Here is a 10,095-nt window from a genome sequence, read left to right on the forward strand (position 1 = left end):
TACTACTACTCTTTACCTACAATAGATTTATTGAGTTTTAAAGCTTGCTTCTTATACTTGCTAGAAAGGATTTTTTTTTAAGCATGGACATTCTAAAGTGTATTAAACACAAACACTGTATAAAATTATTTCATTCAGATAGTGGTCATCATCACAACATGTCTCTCCTTTCTGCTCATGCCCATGGAAAACATTGATCATTACGAAAAGAATAAATTGTTTTAGCGCATCAATATGTAAGGCTCTATACCACATTTGCATAGATGAAATATAGAACCAAGATTAAATGATGGCATTCACAAAATCTTTCAAACCCAGATAAGAGAAGATTGTAGATGACACTTGCAAAAATTGTTTTTTTTTTTTTTCATTTTTGTCATTTCATGGGTGTCCGAGTTTAACTAATGATTTCATGGGCTATGGGAACGATGCTATGGGAAGTTGGAAGGAGAAAAAATGTGATATTTGTGATGGAATGAAAGTTGTTTGGTCAGTTTAAAGCAACGAATTTGTATGGTGGATAAATTGAAAAGAAAGTGCATCACAATTCTTGTTATGTCCTGCCCAAAACTACTGGATCATGGTCATTGATAGTAGGAGAGGATTTCTATTATCAATTGTGCCTATTCTTGAGTTGGTGGAGTCTTTTAGAACTTTGGAGAAAAAAAAATTCTATTTTTGATATTTTTTGAATTAAAAAAAAATTACCTCTAAAAAAATGTTGTCCAACCAATCATAAAAGAGAAAATAGTCATTGAAAATTAATTTAAAAATAAAGTGATTTTAAACTTTAGAAGTTATGAAATTTCTGAAATTTGATCAGAAAAATTAATTATGACCTATTAGTGAAAACATTAGTTCCCTAATGCAACTAATGAAACATCTGAAGTAATTAACCCTTTTCAAGTATACTAATTGCAACTTATAGCTTGAGCAATCTACAGATTATCCAATAATATTGAACACATATATCTTTCACAATACTTCATTAATAAAATAAGTAAGAACCTACAACACAATAGTAAATTGTGAGTTAAGAGGTCTTGAGTTTGAATCTACTCAATTTTAACTAATAGTAACACTTATTAAGAATTATAGCTTATTGCTTAAGTAATTTGCATGTTATATTACAATTGCAACAGTCCACTTTTAATGGCAAATTCTATTGACTCATCAAGAGCCTCTTGCAATTGGTACTTATATAAGAAACCCATATCCAACAATTTTTGTGAAGAAGCAGGCAAGTATACAGGAGCTCCATGATCATCTTCATTCAACCTATAGCATACAATTAAATCATTAGAAACATTCTTTGGATTTTAAATATTCAAAGGATAACTTGAAAAGAAAAATAAAAATTGTTTGCTTACTTTGAAGAGTTCCTGAATTGCAGATAATTTTTCAAAAGAAAATCACTCAGACCCTTGACACTCATGGACTTAGATTAACACACATAGCAATTTTGGGTATCAGTTTGTTCCATCAAGAATATATGGGCATTGCAAGTATCATCAATGTGAACAATTGGTATAGATCCCAGCATGAATTTGGTATACTTAAGCATTTCAAAAAATCCATTATTTTCTGTTACATGAGATCACATTATAACTATATAGAATCATGACTATCAATTAGAACTATTGATTCAATAGTAATCAATAAACACACATGATTCATACTTCTAGAACTATTGATTTAATAGTAATCAATAAACACACATGATCTATACCTCCAAGGTGACCTAATATTGCTTGAGCAGATGCTATAGTACTTGTATCTATAAGCCAAGGCCTAATCACCAAACTTGGTAGGATGCTCACCAACTCAATGTTATTATTAAGGCCATAATTAAGGGCCTCTTTCTCTGCTAATGTTTTAGCTATTGAATACCAAGCTCCTTCATTTGTCCCAGATTTAAGAAAATTAATGGGACTCCAAAAAGTTCCATCAAGGCATGTGTGGGTGAATTCTTGTGAGAAAAATATTACCAACCCTAAAAATCAATTTCACAACCCTAAATAATGCTCAGAAAAAACTATTTTTGAGTGTCAATTTTTCTCGACATCTTAAGGAGTCGAGTGGCAAGAGAGTGCCAAGTGAGCTCAGCAAATGAAGAACAACTCGACACTAATGGATACTGAGTGAGCTTGGTAGTGTGGATGTCAAGTGAACTTGGTAGCCAACGAAGGATGGAGCTCAGTAAAAGAAGGTACCGAGTGAACTCGGAAGCCAGTACAGGGTGGAGCTCAATAGAAAAAGATGTCGAGTGAGCTTGGCTTGAACTACAAAAAATGACTTCTACCAAAGATAATACTGAGTGACAAAACTATAATGTGAACTTTTCCACCATTAAAAACTAGAGAACCAAAGCTTGAAACTTCTAAATAAACTTTTCAAATGCAATGGATAGAAGTAGAACAATGGATTCAAGTATGCTTGCTTACTTTCTATTGAACTTTGGATTAAATCATTACAAAATCTGGGAGCATTCGGCTTCAACTAGAGAACCCTAAAATAACCCTAAAACTTTAAACAACTTCAATGCTTCAAAAAAAAACTTTAAACTTGCAACTCTAATGGCTGCATACAATAATGCCTGGAGCAATCACTGCTTCAATAGGATGAACTCAACAAACAACAAACTTACAGAATGACCAAAGAAGAAACATGTGCATATGTAGGTAGGAAATGGACTTCCTTCTATCTCTACACTCTAACGACTAGATCTACTGATCACTTCTCTTCTCTTTGCAACTTCTAATCTTTTCAATTTCAACTTCAACACTAGGTCGAATGGAACTAAACATTCCTTTTGTCTTTTGCAAAAATATTTCCCCCCTCTTTTTAGAATTTCAAAAACTCACCTACCAAATTCATGTTTTCTATCTGTTCTGCAATTTTTCAGGGGTGGTAGGTGGGAATTTGGCTCCAGGGGTAAATGTCAACTTCAATTAATATTCCAACACTCCCCCTTTGTCTTGAGCCAAACAAATAAGGATCACTACTGATCCACATCAACTACACCAAGACACTCTCTTATGTGTACAAAAGTTTCTATGCCTAATGGCTTTGTGAAAATGTCTACTAGTAGCTACTTAGACTTACAAAATTCCATTTTGATATCTCCATTCTCCACCAACTCTCTAATTAAGTGATATCTAATCTCTATATGTTTGCTTCTCCCATGGAAGACTGGATTCTTGGACAATGCAATTGATGAGATGTTCTCACAATAAATTGTGGTTCCATCCTCTTGCGTTTTATTCAAATCTGTCAAGATCCTTCTTAACCAAATTGCTTGACATGCTACTGCATTTGCATCTATGTATTCAGCCTTTGCTATAGATTGAGCAATAATAGGTTACTTCTTGGATGCCCATGAAATTGCACCTGATCCCATATGAAACATGTATTCTGAAGTGCTCTTCCTATCATCTAAACTTCCAGCCCAATCACTATCTGTGTAACCAATCAACTTGAAATCATTTGATGGAGTATACAAAATCCCAAATCCCTTGGTACCTTTCACATACCTTAGGATCCTCTTTCCCACTTGCCAATGGGAATCCTTTAGTGTTTCCATAAATCTAGAAATCAAACTTACTGGATGCATTAGGTCTGGTCGAGTTGCATTCAAATACATTAAACTTCCAACCATACTCTTATATAGTGTTAGATCCACTCTCTTGCTAGAGTCTTCCTTGCTCAACTTTAGACCTATAGCTATTAGTGTGGGGACTAGCTTCTCTCCAAAATTTGCCCTCCATATTTTTCTTGAGAGATGAAAATTCCATCATGCATCTATTTTACTTATATGCCTAGAAAGTACTCTAAGAGACCAAGGTCTGTCATCTCAAATTCATTTTTCATGGCCTCTTTGAACTCACCAATTAGAGCCTTGTCATTACTAGTAAAAATTAAATCATCTACATACAAGACAACAATCAACACATTTTCATTTGATGCCTTGATGTAGAGAGTAGGCTCACTATTTCTTTTGCTAAAGCCATTGCTCATCAAATATGAGTCAATCTTATTGTACCATGTCCTTGGAGCTTGCTTGATCCCATAAAGAGCTCTCTTCAATCTCTATAATTTGTGTTCTTCACCTACAACTTCATAACTAGGTGGCTGCTCCACATATAATTCTTCCTTCAATAAACCATTTAGGAAGGTAGACTTCACATCCATTTGGTATACCTTCCATTTGTGTTGAGCTACAATGGCTATGACATCACACACAGTTTCCATTCTTGCAACCGAGGCATATCTCCCATCATAATCTCTGCCATACTGCTATTTGTAGCCCTTGACTACCAGCCTTGCCTTATGCCTATCAATCTTGCCTTCGACATTGCATTATGTCTTGTAGACCCATTTCACTCCAATCACTTAGTTCTTGGGAGGCAAATCAATTAGCTCTCATGTCTCATTCATTTCTATATCTATCTGTTCATCCATGGCATTACACCATTTCTTCTCCTTAATAGATTCTTCAAAATATATTGGATCACTATGAGAAAATAATGCAAAATTAACACTCTCATCATAATCTTCATACCTTTATTCTTGGTATATCTCCCTAAGACTCTTGTTCTTTCTTGGTAACATGGAGGAGAGTGTGGGATCAGAATCTTCACTATTGTTGCTTTGTTGATCAGCTCAGTCCTCATTGTTACTTGGCACTAACACTCAATCAAGCCTAGAGGAGCTCGACAATGACTGAGGCTTCTTTCCTTTTCTTCTATCTACTCCTTCTTGTTTTTCATCAGTATCTTCTTCATTCATAATTGGCACTTTACTTGAGGTGCTCAATGATTTATCAGTTGGTCCATACCATGACTGATTTTCAAGAAATTTCACATCTCTTGAGAGAATCATCTTGTTATTTAATGGGTCATACAATCTGTGTGCCTTTGATTTTTAGATGTACCCTATGAAGATGCACTTCACACTTTTGCCATCCAATTTCTGCCTTTTCTCTTTAGGCACATGCACATATGAAACACATCTAAACACCCTTAGGTGTTCAACTATCCATCTTCCTTGTGACCATGCTTCCATTGGAATTCTATTACGGACTGCCTTTTTAGGACACCTATTAATTAATTAAACCGTTGTTGCCATAACCTCTCCCAAAAATTTAGTTGGAAGACCTTTCTCTTTCATTGGACTCCTTGCCATTTCAACAATGGTCCTATTCTTTCTTTTAGCCAATCCATTCTGCTATGGTGTATAGCTAGCTATGAGCTCTTTCTTTATGCCATGTTTCCTCCAAAAATTTACAAAAGAATTGGAGGTATACTCCCCTTCTTTATCTGATCTTAGGACCTTGATATAGTGTACTTTGAACTCAAGAGACTTATCAAATGCTTCAGATTTAAATTTCAAAAAATAAACCCATGTCCTACGACTGAAATCATCAATAATGTCATGAAATAAGTACTTCCCCTAATGGACGTAACTTGCATAGGACCAACTAGGTCAGTATGCACTAACTCTAATGGATATCTAGCCCTCCTAGAATTTATAGAGTTAAAAGGAAGCCTATGTTGCTTACCCAAAAGAAAAGCCTCACACTTGTCACATGAATTTCCTATACATGGCAAACCTTCTACCATTCTTTTATTTGACAACAAATTTAAACAAGCATAGCCAAGATGACCATACCTGAGGTGCCATAACTATGAAGGGTCTTCAATTACACTCCTTAGAGCTGATTGCATCGGAGGTGCAACACCAACTTGAGATGAGAAACATGTCTCTATCCTCAAGGGAAACATTTTTTCTTTGTCATTTGAACTGCTACAAGTAAGTTCTTGCTCCCATCTTTTTCATGAATGACACACCTATTATTCTCCATTAGCACTTTATATCTATTTTGAATGAGCTGACCAATGCTCATCAAATTTTGCTTCATAGTAGGGAAAAAATACACATTTTGCATTTCCTTCTTCTCACCTTTCTTCGTGTAGACCATAATAGATTCTTTGCCCACTACTGGTAGGGTTTTTTTGTTACCCATTTAAATCTTAGATTTGAAACTCTTGTCAATGAATGAAAAAAATGTTTCATTATCACTCATGTGGTTTCTACATCCACTATCAAGGTACCAAACCTCAGGGCTTCCTCCTTCACCAACATTACACATGATGAAGGCAATGGCATTGTTTCCACTTCTCATGTTCACATCAACCACATTTGCTTGTCCCAACTGATCATTTTGCTTCTTCCAACATTCACTTGCATAATGCCCATATTTATGATAGTAGTAGCATTCTACATTACTCGTATTTGAGTTGTAATTTCTCTTACCTCCTCTTGAAGTATTTTGTGAGCTACTTGCTCCATCTGCTCTTCCTGAGCTTTCTGTTGTAGCACTTCTTTGTCCTCCATTACCTTAGCCTCTACCTCTAGAGTTTCTACTTGAGCCATTTCTTCCTCTCCCCCTTTCTCTTGGATTTGATTGAGCCTTGAATGCTTTCTCTTGGGAAGAAGAAGATGCAGATCTGTTGATCCTATGCTCATGGGTTTGAAGAGTACCCATCAACTCATCCATTGTCAAAATAGTGAGGTCTTTTGCCTCTTCTATGGTCATGACCAAATTGTCATATTTATGAGGTTAACTCTACAATATCCTTTCCACTATCCTCTGCTCTTAATAGTCTTCTCCATTTTATTTTAGTTAATTAATAATATTGGAAGTCCTTGAATTGAAATCTGCAATTGATTCATTTTCCTTCATCTGAAGGTTCTCAAACTCCCTCCTTATATTTTGTAGCTTTACTATACGGACTTTATCAATCCCCTTGAAGTTCACCTCAAGGATATCCCATGCTTCCTTTGCATAATTTTTTGCTGCAATCTTGGGGAATACTATCTCTACTATTGTTGCTTCAATAAAACTTAATGCCTTAGCATCCTTCCTCCTTGACTCTTTCAAATGAGTCTTTTGTGCATTTGTGAGAGCAGCATACTGAGCTCGGTTTGTCACATCATTGAATCTATCATTGAATCTATTAACCACAAAATCCCACAAATCATTAGCAACCATTATATTTTTCATTTTCTTTTCCCATGTATCATAATTTTGTCCATTGAAGGGTGATGGATGCTGCCATATCTTTCCTACATCTCTTGCCATGATAAATATCCTAGAATTTTTTTTCCCTAACTCATTATGGATGTGGGGCCTCAAAGCTTTGATACCATGTGAGAAAAATATTACCAACCCTAAAAATCAATTTCACAACCCTAAATAGTGCTTAGAAAAAAATATTGTCGAGTGCCAGTTTTGCTTGACACCTTAAGGAGCCGAGTGGTAGGAGAGTGCCGAGTGAGCTTGGAAAATGAAGAACAACTCAGCACTAATGGATGTCGAGTGAGCTTGGTAGTGTGGATGCAGAGTGAACTCAGTAGCCACTGGAGGGTGGAGCTTGGTAGAAGAAGGTATCGAGTGAACTCGATAGCCACTGCATGGTGGAGCTCGGTAGAAGAAGATGCTGAGTGAGCTCGGCTTGAACTGCAGAAAATGACTTCTACGAAAGACAATACCGAGTGACATAACTATAACATGAACTTTTCCACCATTAAAAACTAGAGAACCAAAGCTTGAAACTTCTAAATAAACTTTTCAAATGCAATGAATAGAAGTAGAACAATGGATTCAAGTATGCTTGCTTGCTTTCTATTCAACTTTGGATTAAATCATTACAAAATTTGGGAGCATTCGACTTCAACTAGAAAACCCTAAAATGACCCTAAAAATTTAAACTACTTCAAGACTTCAAAGAAAACTTTAAACTTGCATCTCTAATGGCTGCATACAATAATGCCTGGAGCAATCACTACTTCAATAGGATGAACTCAACAAACAATAAGCTTATAGAATGACCAAAGAAGAAACATCTGCATCTGCAGGAACGAAATGGACTTCCTTTTGTCTCTGCAGTCTAACGACTAGATTTTTTGATCACTTCTCTTCTCTTTACAACTTCTAATCTTTTCAACTTCAACTTCAACTCTAGGTCGAATGGAACAGAACATTCCTTTTCTCTTCTACTAAAATATTTTCTCCCTCTTTTTATAATTTCAAAAACTCACCTACCACATTCATTTTTTATGTCTGTTCTACAATTTTTTAAGGGTGGTAGGTGAGCATTTGGCTCCAGGTGCAAATGTACACTACAATTAATATTCCAAAAATTCCCCCTCATCATTCCTTGGAGAAGCAACTGCAATGGATGAAGTGTAAAAAAAATGTCTAATAGATTTAGCTCTTACACAAGCTTTTAGAATGTTTTGTATTCCATTTATAGTAGGTACAATAAAATCATCCTATGAAACAACATCCCTTCCACAAAGCTTAATAGAAGGATTTTGGTTAAATGAATAAAGAGGGGAGAAGTGATTTCATCTACTTATGGGATTAGACTTTGTAAAATCCATGGGACTGGCCACATTAAATACTCCATGACAACCCTCCACTGCTGAATCAAAACTACCCTCCAAATATAAATCAGCTTTGAAGAGGTTAAGAATTTCTTTTGCCCTGGGAAGCTTCAACAAGGGCCCAACTTTTGTCTCATCCCCTACATATTATCAACCCATATACAAGTAAGACAATTTACATCATAATTCTTGATCCTAATAGTAGATTTTATATATTTGATTAAAAAAGAAAATTACCTGAGTTTCTAAGGGTGGCATTCATAGTATAACCCCTTTCTAGCAGATTTTTCACTAACCATGAGCCGATTTATCCTACTACTCTAGTTACACACACTTGTTTAACAATCTCTATACCTTCATCCTCCATTAAAATACTGCTTTAGAGAAATTGAATGTAAAACTTTGGAAAGATTGTGGGTATTTCACAACCATATGCATGTAGTCAAAATATGTGTTCTCCTTAACCTCTCAGTGAGCTACCTCTACCACAAAAATCTATGGTGTCGTACACAGATAATTCTCTATTCTTAGCATGGGCAGGATGATAATTTGCATCTATGATCATTATTGAGATATTTATCTTATATTTTCCATCGGTTATATATTCTAGAAATATTTAGAATATTTGTTTATGCCGTTGAATATATTTTTATTAAATTTGAGTATTAATTTTTTATAGGTAATGAGTTCAAGTTCACTTAATGAGGAAAAGTGGGCTTTAAGGGGACTTGAAACCACATTTAGTCTTGACAAAAGATCTTAAAATTAAACCTTAAAATAATTTAATAGTAGGAACCAACTCCTTGCCCAACATAATCACCATTTTCTAGGTCCAACACGAGCATGGTACTAGCATCCTAATCCCCTTTACCAAATAGCCTATTGAAGCAAATCACAGAGGGGGACATGATACCTTCTGAACTGTTATGGATACCTCTCATGGAAGTTTATGTTTTGTTGATTCTTCCTATTCATTCCTCAATATTTTGATCCATCCCTTCCACACTCTCCACAATTGACTTCTTATGACCTTTGTGTAGAGTACTTTAAACCTCTTCAACCCTAGCATTAGTAGAGTTGTAATTCACATTTATATTCTTGATAGTATTGAATGTCTATTTCTCCATTCTGAAAGAGTGTACATGGACATTAAGTGTTATTATTTGTTGAGATTAATTTTTATTATTATGTGTTAAGCTCTAGTAGACTCAAATTCAAGATGAGAAGCTTGCAATTTAATGTTGTGTCATAGGCTCTATTTGATAACTTTGATTTTTTATTATAATAAAAAGTTAAAACTTTAATTTCATGGTGCCTTTTGAATACTTTATTTTATATCTTTTTGATGTATTATGTAAGTGCATTCATGAGCAAGTAATAGATAATAATTTTTTGCTTGTGGTCTCATGTTTTTCTATGTTTTTACTCTATTCTGAAAAATATCTAATATGGTATCAGAGCCGATGGTTGAAATCTAATGGGTGAAAGGTAACTATTGAGAGCTAATGGTTGGAAGCTACAGACGATCAAGAGTTTTTTGGAGTAAGCTTTGAAAGCTTTGGGTGAACAAGTTAGGATCTCATCTTGCAAATGCAAAAGTTAAACTAGTCATGTTTAACATGTAGAGATAGAAGCATCTATAGA

General features: G+C 35.0%; 1 pseudogene; it reads right to left on the minus strand.

Moving 5' to 3' along the window:
• Positions 1 to 1,127: 1,127 nt before the first annotated feature.
• LOC149568474 (dihydroflavonol 4-reductase-like) lies at positions 1,128 to 8,818 on the minus strand (annotated as a pseudogene).
• Positions 8,819 to 10,095: the final 1,277 nt, after the last annotated feature.

Source organism: Cupressus sempervirens, chromosome 3 (assembly GCF_028749045.1).
Source record: "Cupressus sempervirens isolate cs-2001-9-10 chromosome 3, ASM2874904v1, whole genome shotgun sequence".
NCBI classification, from domain to species: domain Eukaryota; kingdom Viridiplantae; phylum Streptophyta; class Pinopsida; order Cupressales; family Cupressaceae; genus Cupressus; species Cupressus sempervirens.